The sequence below is a fragment of the Muntiacus reevesi genome, chromosome 22, assembly GCF_963930625.1.
Source record: "Muntiacus reevesi chromosome 22, mMunRee1.1, whole genome shotgun sequence".
Taxonomy (NCBI): domain Eukaryota; kingdom Metazoa; phylum Chordata; class Mammalia; order Artiodactyla; family Cervidae; genus Muntiacus; species Muntiacus reevesi.
Window position 1 is genome coordinate 47,786,436 of NC_089270.1, and position 25,691 is coordinate 47,812,126.

Here is a 25,691-nt window from a genome sequence, read left to right on the forward strand (position 1 = left end):
CTATCCCGCGCCTGGGAGGCTGGGAGCCTGGGAGGCTGGGGGCCTGGGGCGCTCAGCTCCCGAGCCCGCGCTTGGGAGCCTGGGGTCCGCAGCACACGAGCCCGCGCCTGGGAGCCTGGGAGCCTGGGGTCCGCAGCACCCTAGTAGCGCCTGGGAGCCTGGGAGCCTGGGAGCTTGGAAGCCTGGGGTCCGCAGGACCTGAGCCCGCGCCTGGAGCCTGGGAGCCTCGGAGCCTGGGGCCCTCAGCTCCCGGCCCGCGCTTGGGAGCCTGGGGTTCGCAGCACACGAGCCCGCGCCTGGGAGCCTGGGAGCCTGGGAGGCTGGGGGCCTGGGGCCCTCAGCTCCCGACCCCGCGCTTGGGAGCCTGGGGTCCGCAGCACACGAGCCCGCGCCTGGGAGCCTGGGAGCCTGAGAGGCTGGGGGCCTGGGGTCCGCAGCACATTAGCCCGCGCCTGGGAGCCTGGGAGCCTGGGAGCCTGGGGTCCGCAGCACCCGAGCACGCGCCTGGGAGCCTAGGAGCCTGGGAGCCTGGGAGTCTGGGGTCCGAAGCACCATAGACCGCGCCTGGGAGCCTGGGAGCCTGGGAGGTTGGGGGCCTGGGGTCCGCAGCACCCTAGCTCGCGCCTGGGAGCCTGGGAGCCTGGGGTCCGCAGCACCCTCGCAGCGCCTGGGAGCCTGGGAGACTGGGAGCCTGGGAGTCTGGGGTCCGCAGCACCATAGACCGCGCCTGGGAGCCTGGGAGGCTGGGGGCCTGGGGTCCGCAGCACCCTAGCCAGCGCCTGGAGCCTGGGAGCGTGGGGTCCGCAGCACCCTAGCAGCTCCTGGGTGCCTGGGAGCCTGGGAGCTTGGGAGCCTGTGGTCCGCAGCACACGAGCCCGCACCTGGGAGCCTGGGAGCCTGGGAGCCTGGGGTCCGCAGCACTCTATCCCGCGCCTGGGAGCCTGGGAGCCTGGGAGGCTGGGGGCCTGGGGTCCGCAGCACCCTAGCCCGCGCCTGGGAGCCTGGGAGCCTGGGGTGCGCAGCACCCTAGCAGCGCCTGGGAGCCTGGGAGCCTGGTAGGCTGGGGGCCTGGGGCCCTCATCTCACGAGCCCGCGCTTGGGAGCCTGGGGTCCGCAGAACACGAGCCCGCACCTGGGAGCCTGGGAGCCTGGGGCCCCGGGGTCCGCAGCACCCTATCCCGCGCCTGGAGCCTGGGAGCCTCGGAGCCTGGGGCCCTCAGCTCCCGGCCCGCGCTTGGGAGCCTGGGGTTCGCAGCACACGAGCCCGCGCCTGGGAGCCTGGGAGCCTGGGAGGCTGGGGGCCTGGGGCCCTCAGCTCCCGACCCCGCGCTTGGGAGCCTGGGGTCCGCAGGACCTGAGCCCGCGCCTGGGAGCCTGGGAGCCTGGGAGCCTTGGGCCCTCAGCTCCCGAGCCCGCGCGTGGGAGCCTGGGAGCCTGAGGTCCGCAGCACCTGAGCCGGCGCCTGGGAGCCTGGGAGCCTGGGGTCCGCACCACCCTACCCCGCGCCTAGGAGCCTGGGAGCCTGGGAGCCTGGGGCCCTCAGCTCCCGAGCCCGCGCCTGGGAGCCTGGGAGCCTGGGAGCCTGGGGGCCTGGGGCCCCCAGCTCCCGAGCCCGCGCTTGGGAGCCTGGGGCCCTCAGCTCCCGAGCCCGCGCCTGGGAGCCTGGGAGCCTGGGAGCCTGGGAGCCTGGGGCCCTCAGCTCCCCAGCACGCGCCTGGGAGCCTGGGAGCCTGGGAGCCTGGGGGCCTGGGGTCCGCAGCACCCGAGCCCGCGCCTGGGAGCCTGGGAGCCTGGGAGCCTGGGGCCCTCAGCTCCCCAGCACGCGCCTGGGAGCCTGGGAGCCTGGGAGCTTGGGGGCCTGGGGTCCGCAGCACCCTATCCCGCGCCTGGGAGCCTGGGAGCCTGGGAGTCTGGGGTCCGCAGCACCATAGACCGCGCCTGGGAGCCTGGGAGGCTGGGGGCCTGGGGTCCGCAGCACCCTAGCCCGCGCCTGGGAGCCTGGGAGCCTGGGGTCCGCAGCACCCTAGCAGCGACTGGGAGCCTGGGAGCCTGGGAGCTTGGGAGCCTGGGGTCCGCAGGACCTGAACCCGCGCCTGGGAGCCTGGGAGCCTGGAAGCCTGAGGCCCTCAGCTCCCGAGCCCGCGCTTGGGAGCTTGGGGTCCGCAGCACACGAGCCCGCACCTGGGAGCCTGGGAGCCTGGGGACCTGAGGTCCGCAGCACCCTATCCCGCGCCTGGGAGCCTGGGAGCCTGGGAGGCTGGGGGCCTGGGGCCCTTAGCTCGCGAGCCCGCGCTTGGGAGCCTGGGGTCCGCAGCACACGAGCCCGCGCCTGAGAGCCTGGGAGCCTGGGAGCCTGGGGGCCTGGGGTCCGCAGCACCCTAGCCCGTGCCTGGGAGCCTGCGAGCCTGGGAGCCTGGGGCCCTCAGCTCCCGAGCCCGCGCCTGCGAGCCTGGGAGCCTGGGAGCCTGGGGGCCTGGGGTCCGCAGCACCCTAGCCCGTGCCTGGGAGCCTGAGAGCCTGGGAGACTGGTGTCCGCAGCACCCTAGCAGCGCCTGGGAGCCTGGGAGCATGGGAGCTTGGGAGCATGGGGTGCGCAGGACCTGAGCCCGCGCCTGGGAGCCTGGGAGCCTGGGATCCTGGGGCCGCAGCTCCGGAACCCGCGCCTGGTTGCCTTTGAACCAGGGGGAGGCAGCTCCCGGGCCTGCACTCGAACCCTGGGAAATTCAGGTCACGAGCCAGCGCATGGGAGCCTGGGGTGCACAGCACAGGAACCCGCGCCTGGGAGCCTGTGAAGCCCAGCTCCCAATCCCGCGCCTGGTAGCCTGTGAGCCTTGGGGTCCCAGCTCACGTGCACGCGCCTGGGAGCCTGGGGTGCGCAGCACACGAGCACGCGCCTGGGCGCCTGTGAGCCTGCGGGCACAATCTCCCGAGAACGCACCTGTTAGCCTATGAGCCTTGGGGTCCCAGCTCACGAGTACGCGCTAGGGAGCCTGGGGCACGCATCTCCCGAGCAAACTCACGGGAGGCCGGATACTGGTTTTCAGCAGCTTTCGATCTTCGCCTGGGAGCCTCGGATCCTGTGAGCCTGGGAGCATGGGATCGGCAGCACCCTAGCAGCGCCTGGGAGCCTGGGAGCCTGGGTTCTGGGGTCCGCAGCACCCTAGACCACGCCTGGGTGCATGGGAGCTTGGGAGGATGGGGCCTGGGGTCCGCAGCACCCGAGCCCGCGCATGGGAGCCTGGGACCCTGGAGCCTGGGGTCCGCAGCACTTGAGCCTGCGCCTGGGAGCCTGGGAGCCTGGGGTCCGCACCACCCTACACCGCGCCTAGGAGCCTGGGAGCCTGGGAGCCTGGGGCCCTCAGCTCCCGAGCCCGCGCCTGGGAGCCTGGGAGCCTGGGAGCCTGGGGGCCTGGGGCCCCCAGCTCCCGAGCCCGCGCTTGGGAGCTTGGGGTCCGCAGCACCCTAGCAGCGCCTGGGAGCCTGGGAGGCAGGGAGCTTGGGAGCCTGGGGTCCGCAGCACACGAGCTCGCGCCTGGGAGCCTGGGAGTCTGGGAGCCTGGGAGTCTGTGGTCCGCAGCACCATAGACCGCGCCTGGGAGCCTGGGAGCCTGGGAGGCTGGGGGCCTGGGGTCCACAGCACCCTAACCCGCGCCTGTGAACCTGGGAGCCTGGGGTCCGCAGCACCCTAGCAGCGCCTGGGAGCCTGGGAGCCTGGGAGCTTGAGAGCCTGCGGTCCGCTGGACCTGAGCCCGCGCCTGGGAGCCTGGGAGCCTGGGAGCCTGGGAGCCTTGGGCCCTCAGCTCCCGAGCCCGCGCTTGGGAGCCTGGGGTCCGTAGCACACGAGCCCGCGCCTGGGAGCCTGGGAGCCTGGGAGTCTGGGGTCCGCAGCACCCGAGCCCGCGCCTGGGAGCCTGGGGTCCGCAGCACACGAGCCCGCGCCTGGGAGCCTGGGAGCCTAGGAGCCTGGGAGGCTGGGGGCCTGGGGTCCGCAGCACCGGAGCCCGCGCCTGGTAGTTTGGGAGCCTGGGAGCCTGAGGCCCTCTCTCCCGAGCCCGCGCATGGGAGCCTGGGAGCCTGGGAGCCTGGGGGCCTGGGGTCCGCAGCACCCTATCCCGCGCCTGGGAGTCTGGGAGCCTGGGAGTCTGGGGTCCGCAGCACAATAGACCGCGCCTGGGAGCCTGGGAGCCTGGGAGGCTGGGGGCCTGGGTACGCAGCACCCTAGCCCGCGCCTGGGAGCCTGGGAGCCTGAGGTCCGCAGCACCCTAGCAGCGCCTGGGAGCCTGGGAGCCTGGGAGCCTGGGAGCCTGGGGTCCGCAGGACCTGAGCCCGCGTCTAGGAGCCTGGGAGCCTGGGAGCCTGGGGCCCTCAGCTCCCGAGCCCGCGCTTGGGAGCCTGGGGTCCGCAGCACACGAGCCCGCGCCTGGGAGCCTTGGAGCCTGGGAGCCTGGGAGCCTGGGGGCCTGGGGTCCGCAGCACCCTAGCCCGCGCCTGGGAGCCTGGGAGCCTGGGGCCCTCAGCTCCCGAGCCCGTGCCTGGGAGCCTGGGAGCCTGGGAGCCTGGGGTCCGCAGCACCCGAGCCCGCGCCTGGGAGCCTGGGAGCCTGGGAGTCTGGGGTCCGCAGCACCATAGACCGCGCCTGGGAGCCTGGGAGCCTGGGAGGCTGGGGGCATGGGGTCCGCAGCACCCTAGCCCGCGCCTGGGAGCCTGGGAGCCTGGGGTACGCAGCACCCTAACAGCGCCTGGGAGCCTGAGAGCCTGGGAGCCTGGGAGTCTGGTGTCCGCAGCACAATAGACCGCGCCTGGGAGCCTGGGAGCCTGGGAGGCTGGGGGCCTTGGGTCCGCAGCACCCTAGCTCGCGCCTGGGAGCCTGGGAGCCTGGGGTCCGCAGCACCCTAGCAGCGCCTGAGAACTTGGGAGCCTGTGAGCTTGGGAGCCTGGGGTCCGCAGGACCTGAGCCCGCGCCTGGGAGCCTGGGAGCCTGGGTGCTTGGGAGCCTGGGGCCCTCAGCTCCCGAGCCCGCGCTTGGGAGCCTGGGGTCCGCAGCACATGAGCCCGCGCCTGGGAGCCTGGGAGCCTGTGGACCTGGGGTCCGCAGCACCCTATCCCGCGCCTGGGAGCCTGGGAGGCTGGGGGCCTGGGGCCCTCAGCTCCCGAGCCCGCGCTTGGGAGCCTGGGGTCCGCAGCACACGAGCCCGCGCCTGGGAGCCTGGGAGCCTGGGAGGCTGGGGGCCTGGGGTCCGCAACATCCTAGCCCGCGCCAGGGAGCCTGGGAGCCTGGGATCCTGGGGCCGCAGCTCCGGAACCCGCGCCTGGTTGCCTTTGAACCTGGGGGAGGCAGCTCCCGGGCCTGCACTCGAAGCCAGGGAGATGCAGCTCACGAGCCAGCGCCTGGGAGCCTGGGGTGCGCAGCACACGAGCCCGAGCCTGGGAGCCTGTGAAGCCCAGCCCCCGATCCCGCGCCTGGTAGCCTGTGAGCCTTGGGATCCCAGCTCACGTGCACGCGCCTGGGAGCCTGGGGTGCGCAGCACACGAGCACGCGCCTGGGAGCCTGTGAGCCTGCGGGCACAATCTCCCGAGAACGCACCTGTTAGCCTATGAGCCTTGGGGTCCCAGCTCACGAGCACGCGCTTGGGAGCCTGGGGCACGCATCTACCGAGCAAACGCACGGGAGGCCGGATACTGGTTTTGAGCAGCTTTCGATCTTCGCCTGGGAGCCTGGGAGCCTGGTAGCCTGGGATCCTCAGCACACGAGCCCGAGCCTGGGAGCCTGGGAGCCTGGGAGCATGGGGTCGGCAGCACCCTAGCAGCGCCTGGGAGCCTGGGAGCCTGGGAGCCTGGGTTCTGGGGTCCGCAGCACCCTAGACCACGCTTGGGAACCTGGGAGTTTGGGAGGCTGGGGGCCTGGGGTCCGCAGCACCCTAGCCCGCGCCTGGGAGCCTGGGAGCCTGGGGTACGCAGCACCCTAGCCCGCGCCTGGGAGCCTGGGAGCCTGGGAGCCTGGGGTCCGCACAACTCTACCCCGCGCCTAGGAGCCTGGGAGCCTGGGAACCTGGTGCCCTCAGCTGCCGAGCCCGCGCCTGGGAGCCTGTGAGCCTGGGAGCCTGGGGGCCTGGGGTCCGCAGCACCGTATCCCGCGCCTGGGAGCCTGGGAGGATGGGGGCCTGGGGCCCTCAGATGCCGAGCCCGCGCCTGGGAGCCTGGGAGCCTGGGAGCCTGGGGGCCTGGGGTCCGCAGCACCCTATCCCGCGCCTGGGAGCCTGGGAGCCTGGGAGCCTGGGAGTCTGGGGTCCGCAGCACAATAGACCGCGCCTGGGAGCCTGGGAGCCTGGTAGGCTGGGGGCCTGGGAGCCTGGGGTCGGCAGCACCATAGACCGCGCCTGGGAGCCTGGGAGCCTGGGAGGCTGGGGGCCTGGGGTCCGCAGCACCCTAGCAGCGCCTGGGAGCCTGGGAGCCTGGGAGGCTGGGGGCCTGGGAGCCTGGGGTCCGCAGCACCATAGACCGCGCCTGGGAGCCTGGGAGGCTGGGGGCCTGGGGGCCTGGGGTCCGCAGCACCCTAGCAGCGCCTGGGAGCCTGGGAGCCTGGGAGCCTGGGAGCCTGGGGTCCGCAGCACCATAGACCGCGCCTGGGACCCTGGGAGCCTGGGAGGCTGGGGGCCTGGGGTCCGCAGCACCCTAGCCCGCGCCTGGGAGCCTGGGAGCCTGGGGTCCGCAGCACCCTAACAGCGCCTGGGAGCCTGGGAGCCTGGGAGTCTGGGGCCATCAGCTCCCGAGCCCGCGCTTGGGAGCCTGGGGTCCGCTGCACACGAGCCCGCGCCTGGGAGCCTGGGAGCCTGGGAGGCTGGGGGCCTGGGGTCCGCAGCACCCTAGCCCGCGCCTGGGAGCCTGGCAGCTTGGGATCCTGGGGCCGCAGCTCCGGAACCCGCGCCTGGTTGCCTTTGAACCTGGGGGAGGCAGCTCCCGGGCCTGCACTCGAAGCCAGAGAGATGCAGCTCACAAGCCAGCGCCTGGGAGCCTCGGGTCCGCAGCACTCAAGCCCGCGCCTAGGAGCCTGGGAGCCTGGGAGCCTGGGTTCTGGGGTCCGCAGCACCCTAGGCCGCGCCTGGGAGCCTGGGAGCCTGGGGTCCGCAGCACCCTAGCAGCGCCTGGGAGCCTGGGAGCCTGGGAGCCTGGGGCCCTCAGCTCCCGAGCCCGCGCTTGGGAGCCTGGGGTCCGCAGTACACGAGCCCGCGCCTGGGAGCCTGGGAGCCTGGGAGTCTGGGGTCCGCAGCACCCGAGCCCGCGCCTGGGAGCCTGGGGTCCGCAGCACACGAGCCCGCGCCTGGGAGCCTGGGAGCCTAGGAGCCTGGGAGGCTGGGGGCCTGGGGTCCGCAGCACCCGAGCCCGCGCCTGGGAGCCTGGGAGCATGGGAGCCTGGGGCCCTCAGCTCCCGAGCCCGAGCCTGGGAGCCTGGGAGCCTGGGAGCCTGGGGGCCTGGGGTCCGCAGCACCCTATCCCGCGCCTGGGAGCCTGGGAGCCTGGGAGTCTGGGGTCCGCAGCACAATAGACCGCACCTGGGAGCCTGGGAGCCTGGGAGCCTGGGGTCCTGGGGTCCGCAGCACCCTAGCCCGCGCCTGGGAGCCTGGGAGCCTGGGGTCCGCGGCACCCTAGCAGCGCCTGGGAGCCTGGGAGCATGGGAGCTTGGGAGCCTGGGGTCCGCAGGACCTGAGCCCAGGCCTAGGAGCCTGGGAGCCTGTGAGCCTGGGGCTCTCAGCTCCCGAGCCCGCGCTTGGGAGCCTGGGGTCCGCAGCACACGAGCCCGCGCCTGGGAGCCTGGGAGCCTGAGAGCCTGGAGTCCGCAGCACCATAGACCGCGCCTGGGAGACTCGGAGCCTGGGAGGCTGGGGGCCTGGGGTCCGCAGCACCCTAGCCCGCGCCTGGGAGCCTGGGAGCCTGGGTTCCGCAGCACCATAGACCACGCCTGGGAGCCTGGGAGCCTGGGAGGCTTGGGGCCTGGGGTCCGCAGCACCCTAGCCCGGGCCTGGGAGCCTGGGAGCCTGGGAGGCTGGGGGCCTGGGGTCCGCAGCACACGAGCCCGCGCCTGGGAGCCTTGGAGCCTGGGAGTCTGGGGTCCGCAGCATCATAGACCACGCCTGGGAGCCTGGGAGCCTGGGAGGCTTGGGGCCTGGGGTCCGCAGCACCCTAGCCCGCGCCTGGGAGCCTGGGAGCCTGGGGTCCGCAGCACCCTAGCAGCGCCTGGGAGCTTGGGAGCCTGGGAGCCTGGGAGGCTGGGGGCCTGGGGCCCTCAGCTCCTGAGCCCGCGCTTGGCAGCCTGGGGTCCGCAGCACACGAGCCCGAGCCTGGGAGTTTGGGAGCCTGGGAGCCTGGGAGGCTGGGGGCCTGGGGTCCGCAGCACCCTAGCCCGCGCCTGGGAGCCTGGGAGCCTTGGGCCCTCAGCCCCCGAGCCCGCGCCTGGGAGCCTGGGAGCCTGGGAGCCTGGGGTCCGCAGCACCCGAGCACGCGCCTGGGAGTCTAGGAGCCTGGGAGCCTGGGAGTCTGGGGTCCGCAGCACCATAGACCGCGCCTGGGAGCCTGGGAGCCTGGGAGGCTGGGGGCCTGGGGTCCGCAGCACCCTAGCTCGCGCTTGGGAGCCTGGGAGCCTGGGGTCCGCAGCACCCTCGCAGCGCCTGGGAGCCTGGGAGCCAGGGAGCTTGGGAGCCTGGGGTCCGCAGCACCCGAGGCCGCGCCTGGGAGCCTGGGAGCCTGGGAGGCTGGGAGCCTGGGGGCCTGGGGCCCCCAGCTCCCGAGCCCGCGCTTGGGAGCCTGGGGTCCGCAGCACACGAAACCGCGCCTGGGAGCCTGGGAGTCTGGGAGCCTGGGAGTCTGTGGTCCGCAGCAACATAGACCGCGCCTGGGAGCCTGGGAGCCTGGGAGGCTGGGGGCCTGGGGTCCACAGCACCCTAACCCGCGCCTGGGAACCTGGGAGCCTGGGGTCCGCAGCACCCTAGCAGCGCCTGGGAGCCTGGGAGCCTGGGAGCTTGGGAGCCTGCGGTCCGCAGGACCTGAGCCCGCGCCTGGGAGCCTGGGAGCCTGGGAGCCTGGGCGCCTTGGGCCCTCAGCTCCCGAGCCCGCGCTTGGGAGCCTGGGGTCCGTAGCACACGAGCCCGCGCCTGGGAGCCTGGGAGCCTGGGAGTCTGGGGGCCTGGGATCCTCAGCACTCTAGCCAGCGCCTGCGAGCCTGGGAGCCTGGGGCCCTCAGCTCCCGAGCCCGGGCCTTGGAGCCTGGGAGCCTGGGAGCCTGGGAGCCTGGGGTCCGCAGCACCCGAGCCCGCGCCTGGGAGCCTGGGAGCCTGGGAGCCTGGGAGCCTGGGAGTCTGGGGTCCGCAGCAACATAGACCGCGCCTGGGAGCCTGGGAGCCTGGGAGGCTGGGTGCCTGGGGTCCGCAGCACTCTAGCCCGCGCCTGGGAGCCTGGGAGCCTGGGGTCCGCAGCACCCTAGCAGCGCCTGGGAGCCTGGGAGCCTGGGAGCTTGGGAGCCTGGGGTCCGCAGGACCTGAGCCCGCGCATGGGAGCCTGGGAGCCTGGGAGCCTGGGACCCGGGGCCCTCAGCTCCCGAGCCCGCGCTTGGGAGCCTGGGGTCCGCAGCACACGAGCCCGCGCCTGGGAGCCTGGGAGCCTGGGAGCCTGGGGGCCTGGGGTCCGCAGCACCCTATCCCGCGCCTGGGAGCCTGGGAGCCTGGGAGTCTGGGGTCCGCAGCACCATAGACCGCGCCTGGGAGCCTGGGAGCCTGGGAGTCTGGGAGGCTGGGGGCCTGGGGTCCGCAGCACCCGAGCCCGCGCCTGGGAGCCTGGGAGCCTAGGAGCCTGGGAGGCTGGGGGCCTGGGGTCCGCAGCACCCGAGCCCGCGCCTGGGAGCCTGGGAGCCTGGGAGCCTGGGGCCCTCAGCTCCCGAGCCCGCGCCTGGGAGCCTGGGAGCCTGGGAGCCTGGGGGCCTGGGGTCCGCAGCACCCTATCCCGTGCCTGGGAGCCTGGGAGCCTGGGAGTCTGGGGTCCGCAGCACCATAGACCGCGCCTGGGAGCCTGGGAGCCTGGGAGGCTGGGGGCCTGGCGTACGCAGCACCCTAGCCCGCGCCTGGGAGCCTGGGAGCCTGGGGTCCGCAGCACCCTAGCAGCGACTGGGAGCCTGGGAGCCTGGGAGCTTGGGAACCAGGGGTCCGCAGGACCTGAACCCGCGCCTGGGAGCCTGGGAGCCTGGGAGCCTGAGGCCCTCAGCTCCCGAGCCCGCGCTTGGGAGCATGGGGTCCGCAGCACACGAGCCCGCGCCTGTGAGCCTGGGAGCCTGGGGACCTGGGGTCCGCAGCACCCTATCCCGCGCCTGGGAGCCTGGGAGCCTGGGAGGCTGGGGGCCTGGGGCCCTCAGCTTCCGAGCCCGCGCTTGGGAGCCTGGGGTCCGCAGCACACGAGCCCGCGCCTGGGAGCCTGGGAGCCTGGGAGTCTGGGGTCCGCAGCACCATAGACCGCGCCTGGGAGCCTGGGATCCTGGGAGGCTTGGGGCCTGGGGTCCGCAGCACCCTAGCCCGCGCCTGGGAGCCTGGGACCCTGGGGTCCGCAGCACCCTAGCAGCGCCTGGGAGCTTGGGAGCCTGGGAGCCTGGGAGGCTGGGGGCCTGGGGCCCTCAGCTCCCGAGCCCGCGCTTGGGAGCCTGGGGTCCGCAGCACACGAGCCCCCGCCTGGGATCCTGGGAGCCTGGGAGTCTGGGGTCCGCAGCACCATAGACCGCGCCTGGGAGCCTGGGAGCCTGGGAGGCTGGGGGCCTGGGGCCCTCATCTCCCGAGCCCGCGCTTGGGAGCCTGGGGTCCGCAGCACACGAGCCCGCACCTGGGAGCCTGGGAGCTTGGGGACCTGGGGTCCGCAGCACCCTATCCCGCGCCTGGGAGCCTGGGAGCCTGGGAGGCTGGGGGCCTGGGCCCCTCAGTTCCCGAGCCCGCGCTTGGGAGCCTGGGTTCCGCAGTACACGAGCCCGCGCCTGGGAGCCTTGGAGCCTGGGAGTCTGGGGTCCGCAGCACCCGAGCCCGCGCCTGGGAGCCTGGGAGCCTGGGAGGATGGGAGGCTGGGGGCCTGGGTCCGCAGCACCCTAGCCCGCGCCTGGGAGCCTGGGAGCCTGAGGTCCGCAGCACCCTAGCAGCGCCTGGGAGCCTGGGAGCCTGGGAGCCTGGGAGCCTGGGGTCCGCAGGACCTGAGCCCGCGTCTAGGAGCCTGGGAGCCTGGGAGCCTGGGGCCCTCAGCTCCCGAGCCCGCGCTTGGGAGCCTGGGGTCCGCAGCACACGAGCCCGCGCCTGGGAGCCTTGGAGCCTGGGAGCCTGGGAGCCTGGGGGCCTGGGGTCCGCAGCACCCTAGCCCGCGCCTGGGAGCCTGGGAGCCTGGGGCCCTCAGCTCCCGAGCCCGTGCCTGGGAGCCTGGGAGCCTGGGAGCCTGGGGTCCGCAGCACCCGAGCCCGCGCCTGGGAGCCTGGGAGCCTGGGAGTCTGGGGTCCGCAGCACCATAGACCGCGCCTGGGAGCCTGGGAGCCTGGGAGGCTGGGGGCATGGGGTCCGCAGCACCCTAGCCCGCGCCTGGGAGCCTGGGAGCCTGGGGTACGCAGCACCCTAGCAGCGCCTGGGAGCCTGAGAGCCTGGGAGCCTGGGAGTCTGGTGTCCGCAGCACAATAGACCGCGCCTGGGAGCCTGGGAGCCTGGGAGGCTGGGGGCCTTGGGTCCGCAGCACCCTAGCTCGCGCCTGGGAGCCTGGGAGCCTGGGGTCCGCAGCACCCTAGCAGCGCCTGGGAACTTGGGAGCCTGTGAGCTTGGGAGCCTGGGGTCCGCAGGACCTGAGCCCGCGCCTGGGAGCCTGGGAGCCTGGGTGCTTGGGAGCCTGGGGCCCTCAGCTCCCGAGCCTGCGCTTGGGAGCCTGGGGTCCGCAGCACATGAGCCCGCGCCTGGGAGCCTGGGAGCCTGTGGACCTGGGGTCCGCAGCACCCTATCCCGCGCCTGGGAGCCTGGGAGGCTGGGGGCCTGGGGCCCTCAGCTCCCGAGCCCGCGCTTGGGAGCCTGGGGTCCGCAGCACACGAGCCCGCGCCTGGGAGCCTGGGAGCCTGGGAGGCTGGGGGCCTGGGGTCCGCAACACCCTAGCCCGCGCCAGGGAGCCTGGGAGCCTGGGATCCTGGGGCCGCAGCTCCGGAACCCGCGCCTGGTTGCCTTTGAACCTGGGGGAGGCAGCTCCCGGGCCTGCACTCGAAGCCAGGGAGATGCAGCTCACGAGCCAGCGCCTGGGAGCCTGGGGTGCGCAGCACACGAGCCCGAGCCTGGGAGCCTGTGAAGCCCAGCCCCCGATCCCGCGCCTGGTAGCCTGTGAGCCTTGGGATCCCAGCTCACGTGCACGCGCCTGGGAGCCTGGGGTGCGCAGCACACGAGCACGCGCCTGGGAGCCTGTGAGCCTGCGGGCACAATCTCCCGAGAACGCACCTGTTAGCCTATGAGCCTTGGGGTCCCAGCTCACGAGCACGCGCTTGGGAGCCTGGGGCACGCATCTCCCGAGCAAACGCACGGGAGGCCGGATACTGGTTTTGAGCAGCTTTCGATCTTCGCCTGGGAGCCTGGTAGCCTGGGATCCTCAGCACACGAGCCCGAGCCTGGGAGCCTGGGAGCCTGGGAGCATGGGGTCGGCAGCACCCTAGCAGCGCCTGGGAGCCTGGGAGCCTGGGAGCCTGGGTTCTGGGGTCCGCAGCACCCTAGACCACGCTTGGGAACCTGGGAGTTTGGGAGGCTGGGGGCCTGGGGTCCGCAGCACCCTAGCCCGCGCCTGGGAGCCTGGGAGCCTGGGGTACGCAGCACCCTAGCCCGCGCCTGGGAGCCTGGGAGCCTGGGAGCCTGGGGTCCGCACAACTCTACCCCGCGCCTAGGAGCCTGGGAGCCTGGGAACCTGGTGCCCTCAGCTGCCGAGCCCGCGCCTGGGAGCCTGTGAGCCTGGGAGCCTGGGGGCCTGGGGTCCGCAGCACCGTATCCCGCGCCTGGGAGCCTGGGAGGATGGGGGCCTGGGGCCCTCAGATGCCGAGCCCGCGCCTGGGAGCCTGGGAGCCTGGGAGCCTGGGGGCCTGGGGTCCGCAGCACCCTATCCCGCGCCTGGGAGCCTGGGAGCCTGGGAGCCTGGGAGTCTGGGGTCCGCAGCACAATAGACCGCGCCTGGGAGCCTGGGAGCCTGGTAGGCTGGGGGCCTGGGAGCCTGGGGTCGGCAGCACCATAGACCGCGCCTGGGAGCCTGGGAGCCTGGGAGGCTGGGGGCCTGGGGTCCGCAGCACCCTAGCAGCGCCTGGGAGCCTGGGAGCCTGGGAGGCTGGGGGCATGGGAGCCTGGGGTCCGCAGCACCATAGACCGCGCCTGGGAGCCTGGGAGGCTGGGGGCCTGGGGGCCTGGGGTCCGCAGCACCCTAGCAGCGCCTGGGAGCCTGGGAGCCTGGGAGCCTGGGAGCCTGGGGTCCGCAGCACCATAGACCGCGCCTGGGAGCCTGGGAGCCTGGGAGGCTGGGGGCCTGGGGTCCGCAGCACCCTAGCCCGCGCCTGGGAGCCTGGGAGCCTGGGGTCCGCAGCACCCTAACAGCGCCTGGGAGCCTGGGAGCCTGGGAGTCTGGGGCCATCAGCTCCCGAGCCCGCGCTTGGGAGCCTGGGGTCCGCTGCACAGGAGCCCGCGCCTGGGAGCCTGGGAGCCTGGGAGGCTGGGGGCCTGGGGTCCGCAGCACCCTAGCCCGCGCCTGGGAGCATGGCAGCTTGGGATCCTGGGGCCGCAGCTCCGGAACCCGCGCCTGGTTGCCTTTGAACCTGGGGGAGGCAGCTCCCGGGCCTGCACTCGAAGCCAGAGAGATGCAGCTCACAAGCCAGCGCCTGGGAGCCTCGGGTCCGCAGCACTCAAGCCCGCGCCTAGGAGCCTGGGAGCCTGGGAGCCTGGGTTCTGGGGTCCGCAGCACCCTAGGCCGCGCCTGGGAGCCTGGGAGCCTGGGGTCCGCAGCACCCTAGCAGCGCCTGGGAGCCTGGGAGCCTGGGAGCCTGGGGCCCTCAGCTCCCGAGCCCGCGCTTGGGAGCCTGGGGTCCGCAGTACACGAGCCCGCGCCTGGGAGCCTGGGAGCCTGGGAGTCTGGGGTCCGCAGCACCCGAGCCCGCGCCTGGGAGCCTGGGGTCCGCAGCACACGAGCCCGCGCCTGGGAGCCTGGGAGCCTAGGAGCCTGGGAGGCTGGGGGCCTGGGGTCCGCAGCACCCGAGCCCGCGCCTGGGAGCCTGGGAGCATGGGAGCCTGGGGCCCTCAGCTCCCGAGCCCGAGCCTGGGAGCCTGGGAGCCTGGGGGCCTGGGGTCCGCAGCACCCTATCCCGCGCCTGGGAGCCTGGGAGCCTGGGAGTCTGGGGTCCGCAGCACAATAGACCGCACCTGGGAGCCTGGGAGCCTGGGAGCCTGGGGTCCTGGGGTCCGCAGCACCCTAGCCCGCGCCTGGGAGCCTGGGAGCCTGGGGTCCGCGGCACCCTAGCAGCGCCTGGGAGCCTGGGAGCATGGGAGCTTGGGAACCAGGGGTCCGCAGGACCTGAGCCCAGGCCTAGGAGCCTGGGAGCCTGTGAGCCTGGGGCTCTCAGCTCCCGAGCCCGCGCTTGGGAGCCTGGGGTCCGCAGCACACGAGCCCGCGCCTGGGAGCCTGGGAGACTGGGAGCCTGGGAGCCTGAGAGCCTGGAGTCCGCAGCACCATAGACCGCGCCTGGGAGACTCGGAGCCTGGGAGGCTGGGGGCCTGGGGTCCGCAGCACCCTAGCCCGCGCCTGGGAGCCTGGGAGCCTGGGTTCCGCAGCACCATAGACCACGCCTGGGAGCCTGGGAGCCTGGGAGGCTTGGGGCCTGGGGTCCGCAGCACCCTAGCCCGGGCCTGGGAGCCTGGGAGCCTGGGAGGCTGGGGGCCTGGGGTCCGCAGCACACGAGCCCGCGCCTGGGAGCCTTGGAGCCTGGGAGTCTGGGGTCCGCAGCATCATAGACCACGCCTGGGAGCCTGGGAGCCTGGGAGGCTTGGGGCCTGGGGTCCGCAGCACCCTAGCCCGCGCCTGGGAGCCTGGGAGCCTGGGGTCCGCAGCACCCTAGCAGCGCCTGGGAGCTTGGGAGCCTGGGAGCCTGGGAGGCTGGGGGCCTGGGGCCCTCAGCTCCTGAGCCCGCGCTTGGCAGCCTGGGGTCCGCAGCACACGAGCCCGAGCCTGGGAGTTTGGGAGCCTGGGAGCCTGGGAGGCTGGGGTCCTGGGGTCCGCAGCACCCTAGCCCGCGCCTGGGAGCCTGGGAGCCTTGGGCCCTCAGCCCCCGAGCCCGCGCCTGGGAGCCTGGGAGCCTGGGAGCCTGGGGTCCGCAGCACCCGAGCACGCGCCTGGGAGCCTAGGAGCCTGGGAGCCTGGGAGTCTGGGGTCCGCAGCACCATAGACCGCGCCTGGGAGCCTGGGAGCCTGGGAGGCTGGGGGCCTGGGGTCCGCAGCACCCTAGCTCGCGCTTGGGAGCCTGGGAGCCTGGGGTCCGCAGCACCCTCGCAGCGCCTGGGAGCCTGGGAGCCAGGGAGCTTGGGAGCCTGGGGTCCGCAGCACCCGAGCCCGCGCCTGGGAGCCTGGGAGCCTGGGAGGCTGGGAGCCTGGGGGCCTGGGGCCCCCAGCTCCCGAGCCCGCGCTTGGGAGCCTGGGGTCCGCAGCACACGAAACCGCGCCTGGGAGCCTGGGAGTCTGGGAGCCTGGGAGTCTGTGGTCCGCAGCAACATAGACCGCGCCTGGGAGCCTGGGAGCCTGGGAGGCTGGGGGCCTGGGGTCCACAGCACCCTAACCCGCGCCTGGGAACCTGGGAGCCTGGGGTCCGCAGCACCCTAGCAGCGCCTGGGAGCCTGGGAGCCTGGGAGCTTGGGAGCCTGCGGTCCGCAGGACCTGAGCCCGCGCCTGGGAGCCTGGGAGCCTGGGAGCCTGGGCGCCTTGGGCCCTCAGCTCCCGAGCCCGCGCTTGGGAGCCTGGGGTCCGTAGCACACGAGCCCGCGCCTGGGAGCCTGGGAGCCTGGGAGTCTGGGGGCCTGGGATCCTCAGCACTCTAGCCAGCGCCTGCGAGCCTGGGAGCCTGGGGCCCTCAGCTCCCGAGCCCGGGCCTTGGAGCCTGGGAGCCTGGGAGCCTGGGAGCCTGGGGTCCGCAGCACCCGAGCCCGCGCCTGGGAGCCTGGGAGCCTGGGAGCCTGGGAGTCTGGGGTCCGCAGCAACATAGACCGCGCCTGGGAGCCTGGGAGCCTGGGAGGCTGGGTGCCTGGGGTCCGCAGCACTCTAGCCCGCGCCTGGGAGCCTGGGAGCCTGGGGTCCGCAGCACCCTAGCAGCGCCTGGGAGCCTGGGAGCCTGGGAGCTTGGGAGCCTGGGGTCCGCAGGACCTGAGCCCGCGCATGGGAGCCTGGGAGCCTGGGAGCCTGGGAGCCTGGGGCCCTCAGCTCCCGAGCCCGCGCTTGGGAGCCTGGGGTCCGCAGCACACGAGCCCGCGCCTGGGAGCCTGGGAGCCTGGGAGCCTGGGGGCCTGGGGTCCGCAGCACCCTATCCCGCGCCTGGGAGCCTGGGAGCATGGGAGTCTGGGGTCCGCAGCACCATAGACCGCGCCTGGGAGCCTGGGAGCCTGGGAGTCTGGGAGGCTGGGGGCCTGGGGTCCGCAGCACCCGAGCCCGCGCCTGGGAGCCTGGGAGCCTAGGAGCCTGGGAGGCTGGGGGCCTGGGGTCCGCAGCACCCGAGCCCGCGCCTGGGAGCCTGGGAGCCTGGGAGCCTGGGGCCCTCAGCTCCCGAGCCCGCGCCTGGGAGCCTGGGAGCCTGGGAGCCTGGGGGCCTGGGGTCCGCAGCACCCTATCCCGCGCCTGGGAGCCTGGGATCCTGGGAGTCTGGGGTCCGCAGCACCATAGACCGCGCCTGGGAGCCTGGGAGCCTGGGAGGCTGGGGGCCTGGCGTACGCAGCACCCTAGCCCGCGCCTGGGAGCCTGGGAGCCTGGGGTCCGCAGCACCCTAGCAGCGACTGGGAGCCTGGGAGCCTGGGAGCTTGGGAACCAGGGGTCCGCAGGACCTGAACCCGCGCCTGGGAGCCTGGGAGCCTGGGAGCCTGAGGCCCTCAGCTCCCGAGCCCGCGCTTGGGAGCATGGGGTCCGCAGCACACGAGCCCGCGCCTGTGAGCCTGGGAGCCTGGGGACCTGGGGTCCGCAGCACCCTATCCCGCGCCTGGGAGCCTGGGAGCCTGGGAGGCTGGGGGCCTGGGGCCCTCAGCTCCCGAGCCCGCGCTTGGGAGCCTGGGGTCCGCAGCACACGAGCCCGCGCCTGGGAGCCTGGGAGCCTGGGAGTCTGGGGTCCGCAGCACCATAGACAGCGCCTGGGAGCCTGGGATCCTGGGAGGCTTGGGGCCTGGGGTCCGCAGCACCCTAGCCCACGCCTGGGAGCCTGGGAGCCTGGGGTCCGCAGCACCCTAGCAGCGCCTGGGAGCTTGGGAGCCTGGGAGCCTGGGAGGCTGGGGGCCTGGGGCCCTCAGCTCCCGAGCCCGCGCTTGGGAGCCTGGGGTCCGCAGCACACGAGCCCCCGCCTGGGATCCTGGGAGCCTGGGAGTCTGGGGTCCGCAGCACCATAGACCGCGCCTGGGAGCCTGGGAGCCTGGGAGGCTGGGGGCCTGGGGCCCTCATCTCCCGAGCCCGCGCTTGGGAGCCTGGGGTCCGCAGCACACGAGCCCGCACCTGGGAGCCTGGGAGCTTGGGGACCTGGGGTCCGCAGCACCCTATCCCGCGCCTGGGAGCCTGGGAGCCTGGGAGGCTGGGGGCCTGGGCCCCTCAGCTCCCGAGCCCGCGCTTGGGAGCCTGGGGTCCGCAGTACACGAGCCCGCGCCTGGGAGCCTTGGAGCCTGGGAGTCTGGGGTCCGCAGCACCATAGACCGCGCCTGGGAGCCTGGGAGGCTTGGGGCCTGGGGTCCGCAGCACCCTAGACCGCGCCTGGGAGCCTGGGAGCCTGGGGTCCGCAGCACCCTAGCAGCGCCTGGGAGCTTGGGAGCCTGGGAGCCTGGGAGGCTGGGGGCCTGGGGCCCTCAGCTCCCGAGCCCGCGCTTGGGAGCCTGGGGTCCGCAGCACACGAGCCCGCGCCTGGGAGCCTGGGAGCCTGGGAGCCTGGGAGGCTGGGGGCCTGGGGTCCGCAGCACATTAGCCCTCGCCTGGGAGCCTGGGAGCCTGGGGTCCGCAGCACCCGAGCACGCGCCTGGGAGCCTAGGAGCCTGGGAGCCTGGGAGTCTGGGGTCCGAAGCACCATAGACCGCGCCTGGGAGCCTGGGAGCCTGGGAGGCTGGGGGCCTGCGGTCCGCAGCACCCTAGCTCGCGCCTGGGAGCCTGGGAGCCTGGGGTCCGCAGCACCCTCGCAGCGCCTGGGAGGCTGGGAGCCTGGGAGCCTGGGAGTCTGGGGTCCGCAGCACCATAGACCGCGCCTGGGAGCCTGGGAGGCTGGGGGCCTGGAGTCCGCAGCACCCTATCCCGCGCCTAGGAGCCTGGGAGCCTGGGAGCCTGGGGCCCTCAGCTCCCGAGCCCGCGCCTGGGAGCCTGGGAACCTGGGGGCCTGGGGTCCGCAGCACCCTATCCTGCGCCTGGGAGCCTGGGAGCCTGGGAGCCTGGGGGCCTGGGGCCCTCATCTCACGAGCCCGCGCTTGGGAGCCTGGGGTCCGCAGAACACGAGCCCGCACCTGGGAGCCTGGGAGCCTGGGGACCTGGGGTCCGCAGCACCCTATCCCGCGCCTGGGAGCCTGGGAGCCTGGGAGGCTGGGGGCCTGCGGTCCGCAGCACCCTAGCTCGCGCCTGGGAGCCTGGGAGCCTGGGGTCCGCAGCACCCTCGCAGCGCCTGGGAGCCTGGGAGCCTGGGAGCCTGGGAGTCTGGGGTCCGCAGCACCATAGACCGCGCCTGAGAGCCTGGGAGGCTGGGGGCCTGGGGTCCGCACCACCCTACCCCGCGCCTAGGAGCCTGGGAGCCTGGGAGCCTGGGGCCCTCAGCTCCCGAGCCCGCGCCTGGGAGCCTGGGAACCTGGGGGCCTGGGGTCCGCAGCACCCTATCCCGCGCCTGGGAGCCTGGGAGCCTGGTAGGCTGGGGGCCTGGGGCCCTCATCTCACGAGCCCGCGCTTGGGAGCCTGGGGTCCGCAGAACACGAGCCCGCACCTGGGAGCCTGGGAGCCTGGGGACCTGGGGTCCGCAGCACCCTATCCCGCGCCTGGGAGCCTGGGAGCCTGGGAGGCTGGGGGCCTGGGCCCCTCAGCTCCCGAGCCCGCGCTTGGGAGCCTGGGGTCCGCAGCACACGAGCCCGCGCCTGGGAGCCTTGGAGCCTGGGAGTCTGGGGTCCGCAGCACCATAGACCACGCCTGGGAGCCTGGGAGCCTGGGAGGCTTGGGGCCTGGGGTCCGCAGCACCCTAGCCCGCGCCTGGGAGCCTGGGAGCCTGGGGTTCGCAGCACCCTAGCAGCGCCTGGGAGCTTGGGAGCCTGGGAGCCTGGGAGGCTGGGGGCCTGGGGCCCTCAGCTCCTGAGCCCGCGCTTGGGAGCCTGGGGTCCGCAGCACACGAGCCCGAGCCTGGGAGTTTGGGAGCCTGGGAGCCTGGGAGGCTGGGGGCCAGGGGTCCGCAGCACCCTAGCCCGCGCCTGGGAGCCTGGGAGCCTGGGGCCCTCAGCCCGCGAGCCCGCGCCTGGGAGCCTGGGAGCCTGGGGTCCGCAGCACCCGAGCACGCGCCTGGGAGCCTAGGAGCCTGGGAGCCTGGGAGTCTGGGGTCCGCAGCACCATAGACCGCGCCTGGGAGCCTGGGAGCCTGGGAGGCTGGGGGCCTGGGGTCCGCAGCACCCTAGCTCGCGCCTGGGAGCCTGGGAGCCTGGGGTCCGCAGCACCCTCGCAGCGCCTGGGAGCCTGGGAGCCAGGGAGCTTGGGAGCCTGGGGTCCGCAGCACCCGAGCCCGCGCCTGGGAGCCTGGGAGTCTGGGAGGCTGGGAGCCTGGGGGCCTGGGGCCCCCAGCTCCCGAGCCCGCGCTTGGGAGCCTGGGGTCCGCAGCACACGAAACCGCGCCTGGGAGCCTGGGAGTCTGGGAGCCTTGGAGTCTGTGGTCCGCAGCAACATAGACCGCGCCTGGGAGCCTGGGAGGCTGGGGGCCTGGGGTCCACAGCACCCTAACCCGCGCCTGGGAACCTGGGAGCCTGGGGTCCGCAGCACCCTAGCAGCGCCTGGGAGCCTGGGAGCCTGGGAGCTTGGGAGCCTGCGGTCCGCAGGACCTGAGCCCGCGCATGGGAGCCTGGGAGCCTGGGAGCCTGGGCGCCTTGGGCCCTCAGCTCCCGAGCCCGCGCTTGGGAGCCTGGGGTCCGTAGCACACGAGCCCGCGCCTGGGAGCCTGGGAGCCTGGGAGTCTGGGGGCCTGGGATCCTCAGCACCCTAGCCAGCGCCTGCGAGCCTGGGAGCCTGGGGCCCTCAGCTCCCGAGCCCGGGCCTTTGAGCCTGGGAGCCTGGGAGCCTGGGAGCCTGGGGTCCGCAGCACCCGAGCCCGCGCCTGGGAGCCTGGGAGCCTGGGAGTCTGGGGTCCGCAGCAACATAGACCGCGCCTGGGAGCCTGGGAGCCTGGGAGGCTGGGTGCCTGGGGTCCGCAGCACTCTAGCCCGCGCCTGGGAGCCTGGGAGCCTGGGGTCCGCAGCACCCTAGCAGCGCCTGGGAGCCTGGGAGCCTGGGAGCTTGGGAGCCTGGGGTCCGCAGGACCTGAGCCCGCGCATGGGAGCCTGGGAGCCTGGGAGCCTGGGAGCCTGGGGCCCTCAGCTCCCGAGCCCGCGCTTGGGAGCCTGGGGTCCGCAGCACACGAGCCCGAGCCTGGGAGCCTGGGAGCCTGGGGACCTGGGGTCCGCAGCACCCTATCCCGCGCCTGGGAGCCTGGGAGCCTGGGAGGCTGGGGGCCTGGGGCGCTCAGCTCCCGAGCCCGCGCTTGGGAGCCTGGGGTCCGCAGCACACGAGCCCGCGCCTGGGAGCCTGGGAGCCTGGGAGTCTGGGGTCCGCAGCACCATAGACCGCGCCTGGGATCCTGGGAGCCTGGGAGGCTGGGGGCCTGTGGTCCGCAGCACCCTAGCCCGCGCCTGGGAGCCTGGGAGCCTGGGGTCCGCGGCACCCTAGCAGCGCCTGGGAGAATGGGAGCCTGGGAGCCTGGGAGGCTGGGGGCTTGGGGCCCTCAGCGCCCGAGACCGCGCTTGGGAGCCTGGGGTCCGCAGCACACGAGCCCGCGCTCGGGAGCCTGGGGTCCGCAGCACACGAGCCCGCGCCTGGGAGCCTGGGAGCCTAGGGCCCTCAGCTCCCGAGCCCGCGCCTGGGAGCCTGGGAGCCTGGGGTCCGCAGCACCCGAGCACGCGCCTGGGAGCCTGGGAGCCTGGGGTCCGCCGGACCTGAGCCCGCGCCTGGTTGCCTTTGAACCTGGGGGAAGCAGCTCCCGGGCCTGCACTCGAAGCCAGGGAGATGCAGCTCACGAGCCCGCGCCTGGGAGCCTGGGGTCCCCAGCACCCAAGCCCGCGCCTAGGAGCCTGGGAGCCTGGGAGCCTGGGGTCTGGGGTCCGCAGCACCCTTGACCTCGCCTGTGAGCCTGGGAGCCTGGGAGCCTGGGAGCCTGGGGTCCGCAGCACCTGAGCCGGCGCCTGGGAGCCTGGGAGCCTGGGAGCCTGGGGTCCGCACCACCCTACCCCGCGCCTAGGAGCCTGGGAGCCTGGGAGCCTGGGGCCCTCAGCTCCCGAGCCCGCGCCTGGGAGCCTGGGAGCCTGGGAGCCTGGTGGCCTGGGGTCCGCAGCACCCTATCCCGCGCCTGGGAGCCTGGGAGCCTGGGAGGCTGGGGGCCTGGGGCCCTCAGCTCCCGAGCCCGCGCTCGGGAGCCTGGGGTCCGCAGCACACGAGCCCGCGCCTGGGAGCCTGGGAGCCTTGGAGGCTGGGGGCCTGGGGTCCGCAGCACCCTAGCCCGCGCCTGGGAGCCTGGGAGCCTGGGATCCTGGGGCCGCAGCTCCGGAACCCGCGCCTGGTTGCCTTTGAACCTGGGGGAGGCAGCTCCCGGGCCTGCACTCGAAGCCAGGGAGATGCAGCTCACAAGCCAGCGCCTGGGAGCCGCGGGTCCGTAGCACTCAAGCCCGCGCCTAGGAGCCTGGGAGCCTGGGTGCCTGGGTTCTGGGGTCCGCAGCACCCTAGCCCGCGCCTGGGAGCCTGGGAGCCTGGGGTCCGCAGCACCCTAGCAGCGCCTGGGAGCCTGGGAGCCTGGGAGCTTGGGAGCCTGGGGTACGCAGGACCTGAGCCCGCGCCTGGAGCCTGGGAGCCTGGGAGCCTGGGGCCCTCAGCTCCCGAGCCCGCGCTTGGGAGCCTGGGGTCCGCAGCACACGAGCCCGCGCCTGGGAGCCTGGGAGCCTGGGAGTCTGGGGTCAGCAGCACCCGAGCCCGCGCCTGGGAACCTGGGGTCCGAAGCACACGAGCCCGCGCCTGGGAGCCTGGGAGCCTAGGAGCCTGGGAGGCTGGGGGCCTGGGGTCCGCAGCACCCGAGCCCGCGCCTGGGAGCCTGGGAGCCTGGGAGCCTGGGGCCCTCAGCTCCCCAGCCCGCGCCTGGGAGCCTGGGAGCCTGGGAGCCTGGGGGCCTGGGGTCCGCAGCACCCTATCCCGCGCCTGGGAGCCTGGGAGCCTGGGAGTCTGGGGTCCGCAGCACCCTAGACCGCGCCTGGGAGCCTGGGAGCCTGGGAGGCTGGGGGCCTGGGGTCCGCAACACCCTAGCCCGCGCCAGGGAGCCTGGGAGCCTGGGATCCTGGGGCCGCAGCTCCGGAACCCGCGCCTGGTTGCCTTTGAACCTGGGGGAGGCAGCTCCCGGGCCTGCACTCGAAGCCAGGGAGATGCAGCTCACGAGCCAGCGCCTGGGAGCCTGGGGTGCGCAGCACACGAGCCCGCGCCTGGGAGCCTGGGAGCCTAGGAGCCTGGGAGGCTGGGGGCCTGGGGTCCGCAGCACCCGAGCCCGCGCCTGGGAGCCTGGGAGCATGGGAGCCTGGGGCCCTCAGCTCCCGAGCCCGAGCCTGGGAGCCTGGGAGCCTGGGAGCCTGGGGGCCTGGGGTCCGCAGCAGCCTATCCCGCGCCTGGGAGCCTGGGAGCCTGGGAGTCTGGGGTCCGCAGCACAATAGACCGCACCTGGGAGCCTGGGAGCCTGGGAGCCTGGGGTCCTGGCGTCCGCAGCACCCTAGCCCGCGCCTGGGAGCCTGGGAGCATGGGGTCCGCGGCACCCTAGCAGCGCCTGGGAGCCTGGGAGCATGGGAGCTTGGGAGCCTGGGGTCCGCAGGACCTGAGCCCAGGCCTAGGAGCCTGGGAGCCTGTGAGCCTGGGGCTCTCAGCTCCCGAGCCCTCGCTTGGGAGCCTGGGGTCCGCAGCACACGAGCCCGCGCCGGGAGCCTGGGAGACTGGGAGCCTGGGAGCCTGAGAGCCTGGAGTCCGCAGCACCATAGACCGCGCCTGGGAGCCTCGGAGCCTGGGAGGCTGGGGGCCTGGGGTCCGCAGCACCCTAGCCCGCGCCTGGGAGCCTGGGAGCCTGGGGTCCGCAGCACCATAGACCACGCCTGGGAGCCTGGGAGCCTGTGAGGCTTGGGGCCTGGGGTCCGCAGCACCCTAGCCCGGGCCTGGGAGCCTGGGAGCCTGGGAGGCTGGGGGCCTGGGGTCCGCAGCACACGAGCCCGCGCCTGGGAGCCTTGGAGCCTGGGAGTCTGGGGTCCGCAGCACCATAGACCACGCTTGGAGCCTGGGAGCCTGGGAGGCTTGGGGCCTGGGGTCCGCAGCACCCTAGCCCGCGCCTGGGAGCCTGGGAGCCTGGGGTCCGCAGCACCCTAGCAGCGCCTGGGAGCTTGGGAGCCTGGGAGCCTGGGAGGCTGGGGGCCTGGGGCCCTCAGCTCCTGAGCCCGCGCTTGGCAGCCTGGGGTCCGCAGCACACGAGCCCGAGCCTGGGAGTTTGGGAGCCTGTGAGCCTGGGAGGCTGGGGGCCTGGGGTCCGCAGCACCCTAGCCCGCGCCTGGGAGCCTGGGAGCCTTGGGCCCTCAGCCCCCGAGCCCGCGCCTGGGAGCCTGGGAGCCTGGGAGCCTGGGGTCCGCAGCACCCGAGCACGCGCCTGGGAGCCTAGGAGCCTGGGAGCCTGGGAGTCTGGGGTCCGCAGCACCATAGACCGCGCCTGGGAGCCTGGGAGCCTGGGAGGCTGGGGGCCTGGGGTCCGCAGCACCCTAGCTCGCGCTTGGGAGCCTGGGAGCCTGGGGTCCGCAGCACCCTCGCAGCACCTGGGAGCCTGGGAGCCAGGGAGCTTGGGAGCCTGGGGTCCGCAGCACCCGAGCCCGCGCCTGGGAGCCTGGGAGCCTGGGAGGCTGGGAGCCTGGGGGCCTAGGGCCCCCAGCTCCCGAGCCCGCGCTTGGGAGCCTGGGGTCCGCAGCACACGAAACCGCGCCTGGGAGCCTGGGAGTCTGGGAGCCTGGGAGTCTGTGGTCCGCAGCAACATAGACCGCGCCTGGGAGCCTGGGAGCCTGGGAGGCTGGGGGCCTCGGGTCCACAGCACCCTAACCCGCGCCTGGGAACCTGGGAGCCTGGGGTCCGCAGCACCCTAGCAGCGCCTGGGAGCCTGGGAGCCTGGGAGCTTGGGAGGCTGCGGTCCGCAGGACCTGAGCCCGCGCCTGGGAGCCTGGGAGCCTGGGAGCCTGGGCGCCTTGGGCCCTCAGCTCCCGAGCCCGCGCTTGGGAGCCTGGGGTCCGTAGCACACGAGCCCGCGCCTGGGAGCCTGGGAGCCTGGGAGTCTGGGGCCCTGGGATCCTCAGCACCCTAGCCAGCGCCTGCGAGCCTGGGAGCCTGGGGCCCTCAGCTCCCGAGCCCGGGCCTTGGAGCCTGGGAGCCTGGGAGCCTGGGAGCCTGGGGTCCGCAGCACCCGAGCCCGCGCCTGGGAGCCTGGGAGCCTGGGAGCCTGGGAGTCAGGGGTCCGCAGCAACATAGACCGCGCCTGGGAGCCTGGGAGCCTGGGAGGCTGGGTGCCTGGGGTCCGCAGCACTCTAGCCCGCGCCTGGGAGCCTGGGAGCCTGGGGTCCGCAGCACCCTAGCAGCGCCTGGGAGCCTGGGAGCCTGGGAGCTTGGGAGCCTGGGGTCCGCAGGACCTGAGCCCGCGCATGGGAGCCTGGGAGCCTGGGAGCCTGGGAGCCTGGGGCCCTCAGCTCCCGAGCCCGCGCTTGGGAGCCTGGGGTCCGCAGCACACGAGCCCGAGCCTGGGAGCCTGGGAGCCTGGGGACCTGGGGTCCGCAGCACCCTATCCCGCGCCTGGGAGCCTGGGAGCCTGGGAGGCTGGGGGCCTGGGGCACTCAGCTCCCGAGCCCGCGCTTGGGAGCCTGGGGTCCGCAGCACACGAGCCCGCGCCTGGGAGCCTGGAGCCTGGGGTTCGCAGCACCCTAGCAGCGCCTGGGAGCCTGGGAGCCGGGGAGCTTGGGAGCCTGGGGTCCGCAGGACCTGAGCCCGCGCCTGGAGCCTGGGAGCCTGGGAGCCTGGGGCCCTCAGCTCCCGGCCCGCGCTTGGGAGCCTGGTGTCCGCAGCACACGAGCCCGCGCCTGGGAGCCTGGGAGCCTGGGAGCCTGGGGGCCTGGGGTCCGCAGCACCCTATCCCGCGCCTGGGAGCCTGG